The 13,216-nt window shown below is 39.7% G+C and overlaps 1 protein-coding gene across 3 annotated transcripts in view; it reads right to left on the minus strand.

The window, feature by feature from the left end:
• The window catches only part of LIMS1 (LIM zinc finger domain containing 1), a 140,885-nt gene that overhangs the window by 58,223 nt on the left and 69,446 nt on the right, over nucleotides 1-13,216 (minus strand). The window lies entirely within an intron of this gene.

Here is a 13,216-nt window from a genome sequence, read left to right on the forward strand (position 1 = left end):
ATTTTCTAAATGTAACTACCTATTCTAAAAATTCCCTATCAAATGTGCATATTTGATCCTAGATGGTAAAGTTAGAAAGGGGTCTTATTTTGGTGCATATGGGGTGTAGGCTGATTGTCTGCAAGAGGAGTCTGCAGATAATGGAGTACAAATAACTGTAAAGCAAATCCTTTATTGTTACTGTTACAAACGATGTGTACAGCAACACACAAGATTCTAGCCTCCACTTCTGATTCGATCCCACTCAATACACATCACCATCTCACAGACGCAGGTTAGATCCTTGGCAAGTTCTTAGCTAATAATCTGACTTCATTGTTCTAATAATTTCTCTTTGAGTAATCTGTATTAACCTCTTTCCCTTCTAGAATCCCCTCAATAAGAGCACAGAGAGATTTCTCTGAAACTTCTTTTTGCACGAAGGGTTTTAGAATTAACATATTCCATGAGAGTGTCTATATTATAAATACACAGATTAAGGTAGCCACAAAGAAAGGGGAGCCTATATCTTACTCCTTCACTCAAGACATGCAGGTGCTAGCTTCCCTCAGGGCTACAATTCCATCATCATGGAAAACAGCTTCTTACTGGTTCCATCTCCTCAGTGAAAAACAGCTTCTTACCGCTGCCATCAAAATATGACATATGTTTTTGAAGATGCAAGAAGTTACGGATTTTGTTATAAGACTAGATTTTCTTCTTATTTTATTTAGTTGACAGAGACACAGCAAGAGAGGGAATATAAGCAGGGGCAGTGGGAGACGGAGAAGCAGGCTCCCTGAAGAGCAGGGAGCCCTTTGCAGGGCTGGATCCCAGGATGCTGGGATCACGACTTGAGGGCCCCAGCAACCCCTGTTATAACACTAGACTTAAATAGTCATGAAACACATAAAAAAATCAAGTGACAAATGTATCTGTTTCTCTTTCTAGAAGGAAACAAACATATAAAAGGGGTAATACTGCGGGCCTCTGGGGAACTTGGTGACAGGAGCAGAAGAAAACTTTTCTGTTACAAAGTTCTGCTCTGAACTGAATATTCTGCCTATTCAAAGATGAATTAAAAAATTTAGAAATTTATATGTCTTTTGTACAAAGCCCTAGTATCCTACTGAGACTTAAAATATAGAAAAACTTAAAGTTTACAGTAACAGAAACATATATAATTAGAATTCCTAAAGTGTCTAATTCTCACATTTTTCTCAAGATAGGTGTGAAAAACAAATGAAGAGAAACAACCACCAATGTTCAGTTTCTTTTTTACTCAAGGCATCTGGACAGAATAGATGCCTGCTGAATAAAACAAATTAATTTGAATTTACTATAAACACAGAGACCTCAACATTATTTTTTTTCCTGTTTCAAGTATTTATTTAAATTTCAGTTAACATACAGTGTAGTATTAGTTTCAAGAAACCTCAACATTAGATAATATTTGTTTCTACAAAAGATATAAATAAGAGCTTGATTTTTAAAAGAGCTTTAAAAGAAGTAATGCAGCATGCTGACAAGGAAAAAGTGCTTGGCAACTACTAAAGGTTAACGAGACAGGAAACATCTCTCTGTGTAGGACGAATCCTGTATTTGATGAGTCTAAGGTTAAAAGGATGTGACTAGAAAAAAAAAAAAAGTTCCAAGCTATATAACAAACAAACTGAAACAATTCTTGCCCTCTGACTTTTAAAATGGCCGTAATGACAAATGGGAATTTCAGTAAATCAATGCTTATGGTCTAAGGTAATCGTCACAACTGAGTAAAACTAAATTCGGGGGCTTAGGGCAAAGTGCTTCTCATAGTATCTTTTCACTGAGAGGCTTCCTCTGTCCCTTCCTCTGATGTGCTCTGATGTGCTCTGAGATTTTACTGAGCTGTAAGATGAACCAGGTGGAAGATACACTGGCACAGCTGGGCACGTGCAGAATTTCTGAAAGGGAAATTCACAAATGCCACAAAACACACAACTGACTGACCACTTCATGAAGCAGCCACATTACCAAGTCCTCTCCTCTTCTCACAACAGTGTTCCTGAACTTCAGCACCAAGGGAGGGAGAGCACACCCCTGGAGCACGCAACAAGGCAGTAACTGCCAAAGGTGGTCTCATATATATTTATTTTTTTAACTTTCACGCTTTTCCAGAGAAACAGAGCTATTAATGGTGCCTTCTGCTGACAGTACAGAGGGAGACCTATGCAGGTGCACTTTGTTGTGGTCTCTATACAGGGAAACATTTCATTTTAGCCCTCTAAACATCTCTGAAGGCCAGTCTAGCCTCCCATTCATTGAAGAATTCTCTACTCTCATTCTGCACATGGCCTCACTCCTACACAGTATCCTTTGCCTGAGGTTCTGGCTCTCCTTAGAGGCTTTCAGGGCTGAGGTGCTCACTACTACCCAGAACTCCTGGGGCTTTCCCTAACCCCCATGCCCAATGGTTGTTAAGGAACAACAGCTCACAAAAGTTATTAAGGTGTGTATCTTCTATCCCATTTCCACTATAGTGCAGCTGGTCTATGAACCTAATTACAACTTTTTGTTCACTTCTTCCAAACTGTTGGGTTCTCTTTGAACCTGCAGTTTGACATAATTAGATACCTGGCAATTATAATTAGATACCTGTTCCAGCTTAACCTCATCAGAATAGCTGATAATTTCTCTTTTAAGTTTAAGACCTTGGTGGAATGACTAATTACAAAGTTCTTTGGAGTATCAAACAGGTCCTATTTTGCCAGGCTCATATCTAACCCAGTTGTCTTTCGCCTTTCAGAGGGCCGGGGACATTTTATGAATCTGATGAAAGTAAATAACTCCCAGAAAATGCATGTAAGCATAAAGTTTAATAATCATTTCAGGGAATTAATGGTTTCTTCAGAAGCTAACAGATGGACTTTACCTTGGATCTTCCAATGTGCACTGCTCTCCCCTCTTCTCTAAAAACCTGTAGCGCTTCAGAGTGCTATAGGTTTGGTTCTCATTTGTTCATTAATATGTATTTACTCAGTGCTGTACAGTGGGCCAGATAGTTTCAGAAGAGTTCCTTTGTTTCCCCTTCACTTCTCCTAATCAATTTTTCTGCCCCTGAGCTTACCCTCTTCTAATCTATCCTCCAAATTTCAAAGTGTTCTTTTAAAATAAACTGATCATGTATTGATGCTGCTAAAAAACTCTTCAGTGGCTCACTGCCATGAGTCACCAAAAGAACCCTGCTGAGCCTGCACCCTCCTCACACCAGCACTTAACTCTAGGTAGTTCCCACGATAGACTTCACTTCCTCTCCCCTCCTACCTGGCCTTTCCACACACAGCTTCATAGGACTAAAAGATGGACCAGGTCCTAACCATCCCACCGGGACTCATCTCCTACAAGAAGCATTTCTAGACCCTAAGTACCCACAGTTCCCTTTCTGTTGCTCCCAGAATACCTTCCCCCCACAGCTGTGCTTGCTTCCTTCTGTCATCATAATCATATCGCCTTGTGAGAGGTTGTTTCTCTACCTACCTATCCCCTTAGGATAACAGGTCTGCAAGGGCAGCAACATATCTAATTTACAACCATGTCTACAAGGCCACATACATACACGGTAGACATTAGTTAAGTAAGTTCCTTGGTTTAGTGGTTCAACCAACTGACTTTGAGAACCTGATCACTTTACAACACTACTTGTGAGATTCAAGCTCCACATTTCTGAAACGTTTTTTTGTTTTTTTGCATTTAACACTCAATATTACCTAAATGAGATTTAAAAAAACAACAACAACAACAAACCATTTTATTTATTTATTGGAGAGAGAGAGAGAGATTGAGAGTGCATGAGCAGTGTGGATAGGCAGAGGGAGAGGGAGAAGCTGGCTCCCAGCTGAGCAGGGAGCCTGAAACAAGGACCCCAGGATCACGACCTGAGCTGAAGGCAGGTGCTCAAACACCTGAGCCACCCAGTCATCCCCTAAATGAGATTGTTAAAAGGCACATCTATTCCATGTTTTTGCAAAAATTTACTTTGTTGGTGAGACTGTAGAAACTCAGAAGTTTTTCATATTTGTAGAGTTGAATAGTACCTCCCACTGTATAAATACTTTGTTTGGGATAAAAATTTTAAAAAATTAGCCTAGATTTTTACATATACCTGACACAGTCCAGTTTTTTTTAAGTTGAAGTATAATTAGTTTTGAGTGTACAATATAATGACTCCACAATTCTATACATGACTCAGTGTTCATGATAAGTGTATGCTTATGACATAGTCCAGTTTTTAGTGAACTTGGTCCAAGTATTCCTTCAGGCATGAGAGGGCAAAGAAATCTAGTTAAACATCAAACCTCTAGGGGTGCCTGGGTGGCTCATTGGGTTAAAGCCTGGCTTTGGCTCAGGTCATGTCCTCAGGGTCTGGGGATGGAGTTCTGCATAGGGTTTTCTGCTCAGTGGGGAGCCTGCTTCCCCCTCTCTCCGCCTGCCTCTCTGCCTACTTGTGTTCTGTCAAATAAATAAATAAAATCTTAAAAAAAAAAAATCAAACCTCTAAAATTGATCATTAGTGTTACTGAACTGTCAATCTTCCTCCAACAAAGAAATAAGACCATGGCAAACTGGCTTCTGTGGCAGAGTTAGAGTTAGTTGGGCCTCATTAGCAGTACCTTTTGTACTAGCTACTAAGAGAGCCTGTAAACTGGTTAAACAGCTGTACATTTCCAGGCCATTTACTTCCTTGTGTGACATACTACAGAAGAAGAATTTTATATTTTGCAATAACTTTGAACTTAATGGAAACGAATCCTTTTTTAGTTTTAATTTTATCTTATGAATAGTCATTTACAGGGGAAAGCAAACTTTCTCAAGTCAAGCAAGAATATCATCCTTTCTCACTATGTCTAACACCTTCCTCTCCCAAACAGTTGCTTATCAGCCATATTATCTCCCTAAATGAGACCTTCCAAGAGTGTTCTGGGCTATCAACAGGAAGGACGGACCCAGGGTTGAAAACAAATCTGAGGCAGAAGAGTTCAAACTCTTATATGCCGAGTTCAGATTAACCAGAGCAAAGAATATGAGAAGGTAGAATCAACTTTTGCAAAAAAACCATCCCAGAATCTGAAAAAAAAAATCACCCCAAAACACAATCCCATTCATAAGTAGGTGATACTGCAACTGTCTACAAGTCCCTCTGAATTTTTTCTTTAATCAGCTTTTCTGTAACTCACTCAAGATGAACACACCAAGTGGACAGGCTAACCTAACACGAGAAGCTCGTAGGAAGCTCACTGAATCATTCTGAGTCAGAGACAGATTGAAGTTTCTCTCACAACTAGAAGCCTGAGGTCATCTGCAGTACTTTGTTAGACAATTAAAGAATGTTTTCAGTGCAGTGACACAGTGTGTCTGCAGCATCTCCACAGCTGTGGAGGCCAAAGAGAAGGTAGAATTCCTTTAGGAGTTCCCTGGACATCATAAGATGATCCTGGGTATACTACATCAACAGGGGAAGCAGGACCAGTTTACCACATCATTATGATGGTCAATGGACACGATTTTAAGGCCCATCAGTCTGTTTGTGCTGCTTGGGTAATTTTTTGATTCAACTGTTCAACTGGATGCAGCAAAAAAAGGAGGCAATTAAGAGTCATCTGGGGGCGCCTATATGGCTCCGCCGGTTAAGCAACTGCCTTTGGCTCAGGTCTTGATCCTGAGGTCCAAGGACTGAGTCCCAGGATGGAGTCCCAGGATTAAGTCCCGCATAGAGCTCCCTGTTCAGCAGGGAGTCTGCTTCTTCCTCTGACCCTTCTCACTCGCATGCTCTCTCTCAAATAAATAAATTAAATCTGTAAAAAAATCGTTTCTAGATGCTGCTGTCAAAATATGGCAAGTTTTCCTAGCAGATTTCAAAGGAATTTGGAATAAAATTTCAAGTAACCTATCCCAACCACATTTTTAAAGGACTAAGTACAGGGGAAGCTGGTATAAGAATACAAGAAGGAAACCAGAAGACATTCCACATTTGGTAGCTTGCTTGCTTTGGTTGGCATATAAGTACAGGAAGTCATTTAACTATCAAAGCCCTCAATTTTTCCATTTAGAGACAGAATCAACCAAATAGATATCAGTAATCTTTTCCCTAAATTAACATGACTTGATTTTAAGAGAGGACCTGAGTAACATGACGTGCCAATCTTGATGAAGCTCTGGCAACACACTTTACCCCTAAATCACTGTGTTAGTGAGAAATCCCATTCCTGAGTAAATCAGGAACACAAGACCAGGGTTTATATATCAGCTCTTCAACAAACATTGCCCGGAGCCTAACACATGCCAGGTCCTCAGAGTGTAGAGGCAGGAACAGAGAAGAAAGATACTAAGCATCTCTTAACTTTTCTTGATTGTTGCTCTCCTCTTCACTTTCTCTTTGGGTCAAAAGAGCTGCTCCAAAGATAAGATCTAACAAGGATATAAATACCACGTGTTTTAAAAAGAAATTCTACTGGTAATATTTCAATAAAAGAGAGCTTTCCTGATTATCCAGATTTTCACATAATTCAACTTACATGTATTTTGATATAAGTTTTTATAACATTGCTATTTTTTTCCTACTCTTTCTACCTGTCTACCTCATAGGGCATTGATATCTGTGGAGCATATCTCTAAACTAAACCCTCATTTGGAAAAACACAATAGGTGAAGCAATTGTATGTAAGAGGACGAAAGAAACAGTCATTTCCACATTCTAAGGCAGGCAAAGTCACAAGCCAGCAACTGTGGTCTTGTGAAGATCCGGAAGAACAAACATGGTTCTGCTCCCTGCCCTGGAATTTCAGAGGTGTGTCTTAAAAACTAAACCACAATACCGGCCCTATAGGACTCATTACTACAGGTAGTCCACAGCAAAACTATTTTCACCAAGTTCTCAAAATATTTCCAGGTTCTGTATGAGGCCTCACCTTAAAAGCAACAATATAAAAAAAAATTTTTTGTTACCTCATTTCTAATGTCAGCATCATCCCTTCACTTACTGTTATTTTTCTCTTCCTAACTCAGAAAACAGGATTTTTAAGAAAGCTCTAAAGATATAATTATTTTAATAAGGACAATATTTCCTGTATAGTTTTATATTCTAGAGTGATTGGTGGCAATTATTTGGCACAAAAAGGTATTCATGATATAGTGCTGTGTGAAACAAAGGTTACAGGACACTGTACACTGTTTCCATTTTATATGAAAAGATCATATATGTATACACCATGTATGTGTGCACATCCACACATCCACAAATACATCTGGAAGAGTATACACCAAAATATCTCTGGTGGGTAGGATTTAAGAAGATTCAAAATTATTTTTTCTTATGGATTATCTGTTATTTTCTAAGTTTTTCAAAATAGACAAATATAGTTCTGTAATAAGGAATCAAAATTTAAAATGCTTAAAATAAGAAAACAAAAAATTAAATGAAGAATACTATTCCATATTCCAAGGGATTTGTAATCAAATCAGGAGGAAATGACACCTCATCAATGTCAGTATATGTAATCAAATACTGATGCATCCCCTAAAGAAGGCTGGATTTGAGTGGGCACTGTACAGGAAAGGATCTGGGGAGAGAGAAGTGGAGGGCACTCCAGGTGGAGGAAACATTCTCCCATGTGACTGACAGATATGTCAAAGGGACAATGAGATTGGCAGAGCAGTGGACCTTCTATGGCAGGACCACAGTTTTCAAGATGGTATGAGGAAAATGGAAAGTCGTGCAGAGGGTCTCCTTGCCCAAGTATGAGGGGCCAGATGAGGTTCTCATGAGAAAGGGAAGGGGGACAGACAACATTACATAGGCCTGATAGGGTACAGAAGAGTGTGCTGTGACCTCCCCATGCCAGTCATTACATTCATACGCGTTCAGCGAGCACCTAACATGTGGCAAGTTCTGCTCTAAGCACTAGGGACCCAGTGTCCTTGAGGAGCTTGCAGTCTACCGGTGGTACTAGTACTAACCATGTAATCACACAAATATATTTAAAAACATGTCAAATGATAGAACAGGCTGCCATGAGAATGCCTACAACAAGGAGCAGAGAAGGGATGGCAAGGAAAGTTTCCTGAAACAGAAACATTAGATCTGATACCCCAAAAGCCCAAAAGATGAGAAGTCACTAAAGGCTAAAGGGTGCAAGGAGCATTTGTGGAAGCAAGGCCAGTTGGTACAAAGACCCAGGGGGCAGGAGGAAAGGAAATCGGACTGTGTGGCTAAAGGGAAGCACTGGCAGGTGAGATGAGAGACAGGCAGTGGCACGTTTCAAAGAGCCTCGCATTTTTTAACCTTAGAACAACGGGAAACCACTGTACTGTTAAATAAGAGACTGACACGATCAAATTTGTTCCACAAAGATTCTTCTCACAGTGGCATCTGGGGAGGGTGGATTTTAAGGGGCAAGTGGGTATGAGCATGGAGGCAGTCCAGGAAAAACAAATAACAGCCAGAGCTACAGTGGTATGAGAGGAATTTTGGAGATAATAGAGATGCAGGGGCTATAGACTAGCCGCAGGAGAGGCAGTAAGCACTGAAGCTGTTAACATTTCCCCACATTCTGTTAGTGACGTAGCAACCACACCGACCTGGTGAAATACAGCATAAGCTGTACTTCATGTTCCTTCAAACTTGTCCACTGGCAGGCATTTTAAACCTACTCTGAATCTAATAAAATAGTTTTTAAAGAGTGTTTACAAAAGAAAAGGCTGGGACACAAAAATGTTCACCTCCCTGACTACAAAGTTCAAAGTCTCCTGACTCTCTAATACAGTTGGTCACTATTAACAACAGCAGGGTTCTGAGTGCCTACCAAGCATACTATACATGCCATCTAATTCAATTTTTTTCTCCATCCTATGAGGTGTGTATCATTATTTTTCCCATCTTGCAGGTGAAGTAACTAAGTGCTAAAACAGTTAAATGTCTTGACCAAACAGCATAAGCAGTAAGGGAGATAGTATGGATTCCAAGTCAGGTCTACCTGATTCAGATGTTCCTGTTTTAGCCATTGACTGCACTGTCTCTGGGACCCCAAACACTCCCCACACAGAAAAACAAAAGGTCTACTCTGAATTAGAACTGCCTCTCAACATTGACAAACCTAACCCAAGAAGCTTCTGGAACAATGACAGGCACAGAAGCCCTGAGGACAAGTCCCAGACTGTAAACACAGAGGAGAGACCGCCAAGCTCACCACAGCAAGCCCACACTTTCCGTCCCTGAAAATGAAAAGTTGTCTAGTTATGCTCTAGATGAATATCATGAAATGTGCAGTCTAAGGGTTTGGAAGGAGACCTGTGGTATACCCCTGTACAAACCCCACTAATACACATTTTCCTCCTTGGCTAATTTTCTCCTACCAGTCTGGAAGCAAAGGCCAATGAAAGAAAGGAGTCAAATTGGTAATCTTCTATTTAACTGAATTCTGGGATTTTTTACAGTTCTGCAGTTCAAAGTTACCAATGCTGCCTTATTTCCTTGCAGAGTTTATGTGATGACTCAATGTTTCCAAGAGTTCTGGAAAAAAAGGGCAAAGATTGTAATGAAAACAGGTTTCCTCTATCAGAACAACTCTGCCGAAACCATGCACACTGTTATGCAGCAACACGGGAGGCTCTGGAAGCGACCGAGACAAAACAGAGATGTTAGGAGGGTGTGGGTGCAGGAAGAGGCACTGAGAATGTGACCAAACCCATTTCAATTCCTCTAAGAGCACTTTACACCACAAACAAATGTTACAGTTTAAGCCATATAAACAGCCACTTAATAAAGGAGGTGATTCTAAAACACAAACTAACCACTATGTGATGAGACTAATCGAGGGGAAAAAAAGTATGCAGTTTCATTCCCTGATCATGATCTTAAGAAATCCTTGTCAAGGTAAAAAAATTAACTCCTGAAGCCCATATTTGATTGATCTACACATACTAGAGAAATATGTTTTACTGAATAAAAATTCTTAAGAGAGAGGTGAAATACTTAAAATTGAATGAGATCCCTGTCACAGAACCAAAGCAAAGGAACTCATTCTAAGCAAATGGTCCCTCACCCCTTGCCATGGGAGCCAGAGTCTTCGCTGACATTCACTATGATTTAGGAAATACTACCTTTGTCAAGAGCTATGTTTACTGAGTTCTTTCCATGTGCCAGGGACTCTTTAAGTGGTAGGAACTCTTTGAGCACTCTGCATGCATTTATCAAATTTACTTTCTGCAATGGTCAAATAAAGTAATATTATTATTTCCATTTTAAAGATGATGAAACTGACATAGCAGTACAAGTAATCTAAGATCACACAGTTTTTATGTGATTAAGAATTTGAAACCTTATACTTGGTTTTAATCACGCTTTTAACCATTACAGGGTACTGCCTCCTAGCCAGAAAAGGGCTATTTTTCTCAACAGAAGACACCTTATGATCATAAATTATTTTAAAATTCAACCAAGGCTAAATGCAATGTAGTATCCTAGTCTGGATGCTATTAAGGTAATGTAAGATGTTAACAAAAGAGGAAACAGGGTGAGGGGAATAGAAGGATGCTCTGAACTATCTTTGCAACTTTCTCATAAATCTAACATTATTCCAAAACAAAAGTTTATTTGAAAGATTCAAAACTATAATTCAACATGACAAGAGAGCTCGTACCTCCAAAAAGTAATTACAGGAGAGACAAATTGAAAGAGATTTAAGAGACATAACAATCAAATGTATTATTAAAGTATGGCCTTTGTTTAGATCCTGGTTCATACAGGCCAAGTGCAAAGGAATATTCTTAGGATAGGCAAAAAATTGGGGCACCTGGGTGGCTCAGTGGGTTAAAGCCTCTGCCTTTGGCTCAGGTCATGATCCTGGGGTCCTGGGATCGAGCCCCGCATCAGGCTCTCTGCTCCGTGGGGAGTCTGCTTCCACTCCTCTCTCTCTCTCTCTCTCTCTGCCTGCCTCTCTGCCTACTTGTGATTTCTCTCTCTCTGTCAAATAAATAAAATCTTTATTTAAAAAAAAAAGATAGGCAAAAATTTTTATCAGGGACTGGGTATTGGATGATGCCAAGGAATTATCACTCATTTGGTTAGATGTGATAATAATGTGTTTATATAAGAAAATGTCCACATTATCAGAGAATAATTCTGAAGTACAATGGGATGAAATGACCTAATGACCTAATGACCTAATGTCTGGGATTTGCTTTTAGATACTTCAGTAAATTAAGAGGGGAAAAAAAGGTCCCAATAGCCAAAACAATCTTGAGAAAGAATAAAGCTGATTTCAAACTATATTACAAAGCTACAGTAATCAAAACAGTATGGTATTGGCATAAAACACACACCTAGTTCAATGGAACAGAACAGAAAGCCCGGAAATAAACCCGTGAATTTATGGTTAATTAATTAACTTTTTAAAAGATTTTATTTATTTATTTGAGAGACAGCAAGACAGAGAGCATGAGTAGATAAAGGGGCAGAGAGGAAGGGAGAAGCCGACTCCCCCCTGAGCAAGAAGCCCAATGTGGGACTCAATCCCAAGATGCTGGAATCATGACCTGAGCTGAAGGCAGACGCTTAACTGACTGAGCCACCCAGGTGCCCCTATGGTCAGTTAATTTTTAACAAAGGAGCCAAGAACATACAATGGAGAAAGAAGAGTCTCCTTTATAAATGGTGCTGGGAAAACTGAACAGTTACATGCAAAGAATGGCACTCGAACACTCTCTTAAACCATACACAAGCACTAACTAAGATGGATTAAAGACTTAGGGATGTCTGGGTGGCTCAATCATTAAGCATCTGCCTTCAGCTCAGGTCATGATCCCAGGGTCCCGGGATAGAGCCCCGCACTGGGCTCCCTGCTCAGCGGGAAGCCTGCTTCTCCCTCTCCTAGTTCCCCTTCTTGTATTCCCTCTCTCGCTGTGTCTGTCAAATAAATAAAAATCTTAAAAAAAAAAAAAGACTTAAACATAGACCCAAGACCACGAAACTCTTAGAAGTATACATAGGCAGTAAGCTCTCTCACATCATCTTCACAATGAGGTTTTTTTTTTTTTAATTTGAAACCAAAGGCAAAGGCATGGGAAGCAAAAATAAACACGTGGGACTACATCAAACTAAAAGCTTCTGTACAGCAAAGAAAACCATCAACAAAATGAAAGGGCAACCTACCAAATGGGAGAAAATATTTGGAAACCATATATATGATGAAGTTAATATCCAAAATATACAAAGAACTCATACAACTAAATAGCAAACAAACAAACAAAAAACACAATCGATTAAAAAACAGGTGGAGGACCTAGACATTTTTGCAAAGAAGACATATGGTTGGTCCAAGAGTGCTTAAAATCACTCATCATAAGGGAAATGAAAATCAAAACCACAGTGAAATATTACATCACACGACTTAGAATGGCTATTAACAAGACAAGACGTAACAAGTGCTGGAGAGGATGCCGAGAAAAGGGAACCCTTGTGCGCTGTTGGTGGGGACGTAAGCTGGTGCACAGTCACTGTGGAAAAAAAATATGGAAATTCCTCAAAAAATTAAAGACAAATACCATATGATCTAGCATTTCCACTTCTGGGTACTTATCTGAAAGAAATACAAACACTAACTTGAGAATATATTGCATCCCCATGTTCACTGCACCATTATTTACAATAAGTGTTCACTGATGAAAGAATGGATAAAGAAAATGTGACATATAGGGGTGCCTAGGTGGCTCAGTCAGTTAAGCATCTGCCTTCAGCTTGGGTCGTGATTCCAGGGTCTTGAGATCGAGCCCCGCATCAGGCTCCCTGCTCAACAGCGAGTCTGCCTCTCTCTCTCCCTCTGCTCTCTCTCCCTCTCAAATCAATAGAAAAACTCTTTTTAAAAAATGTGATATATATGTATGTGTATATATAAACACACACACATACATGTACATATGCATGCATCCACAAATGGAATATTACACAGTGGACTATTACTCAGGCACAAAAATGAATGAAATTTTGCCATTTGCAGCAACATGGAAGGACCTTGAGGGCATTATGCTAAGTGAAGTAAGTCAGAGAAAGACAACCACTGTGTGGTTATTATATCTCATTTTTATGTGGAGTCTAAAAAAAAAAAAGACTCGGAAAAACAGAGAACAGATTGTGAGCTGTCAGAGGTAGGAGTTAGAGGGGTAGGCAAAATTAATGAAGGTGGTAAAAATGTAAACTTCCCGTCAT

This window comes from Mustela putorius, unplaced genomic scaffold (assembly GCF_011764305.1).
Source record: "Mustela putorius furo isolate JIRA1106 unplaced genomic scaffold, ASM1176430v1.1 tig00000224_pilon_pilon_pilon, whole genome shotgun sequence".
NCBI classification, from domain to species: Eukaryota; Metazoa; Chordata; class Mammalia; order Carnivora; family Mustelidae; genus Mustela; species Mustela putorius.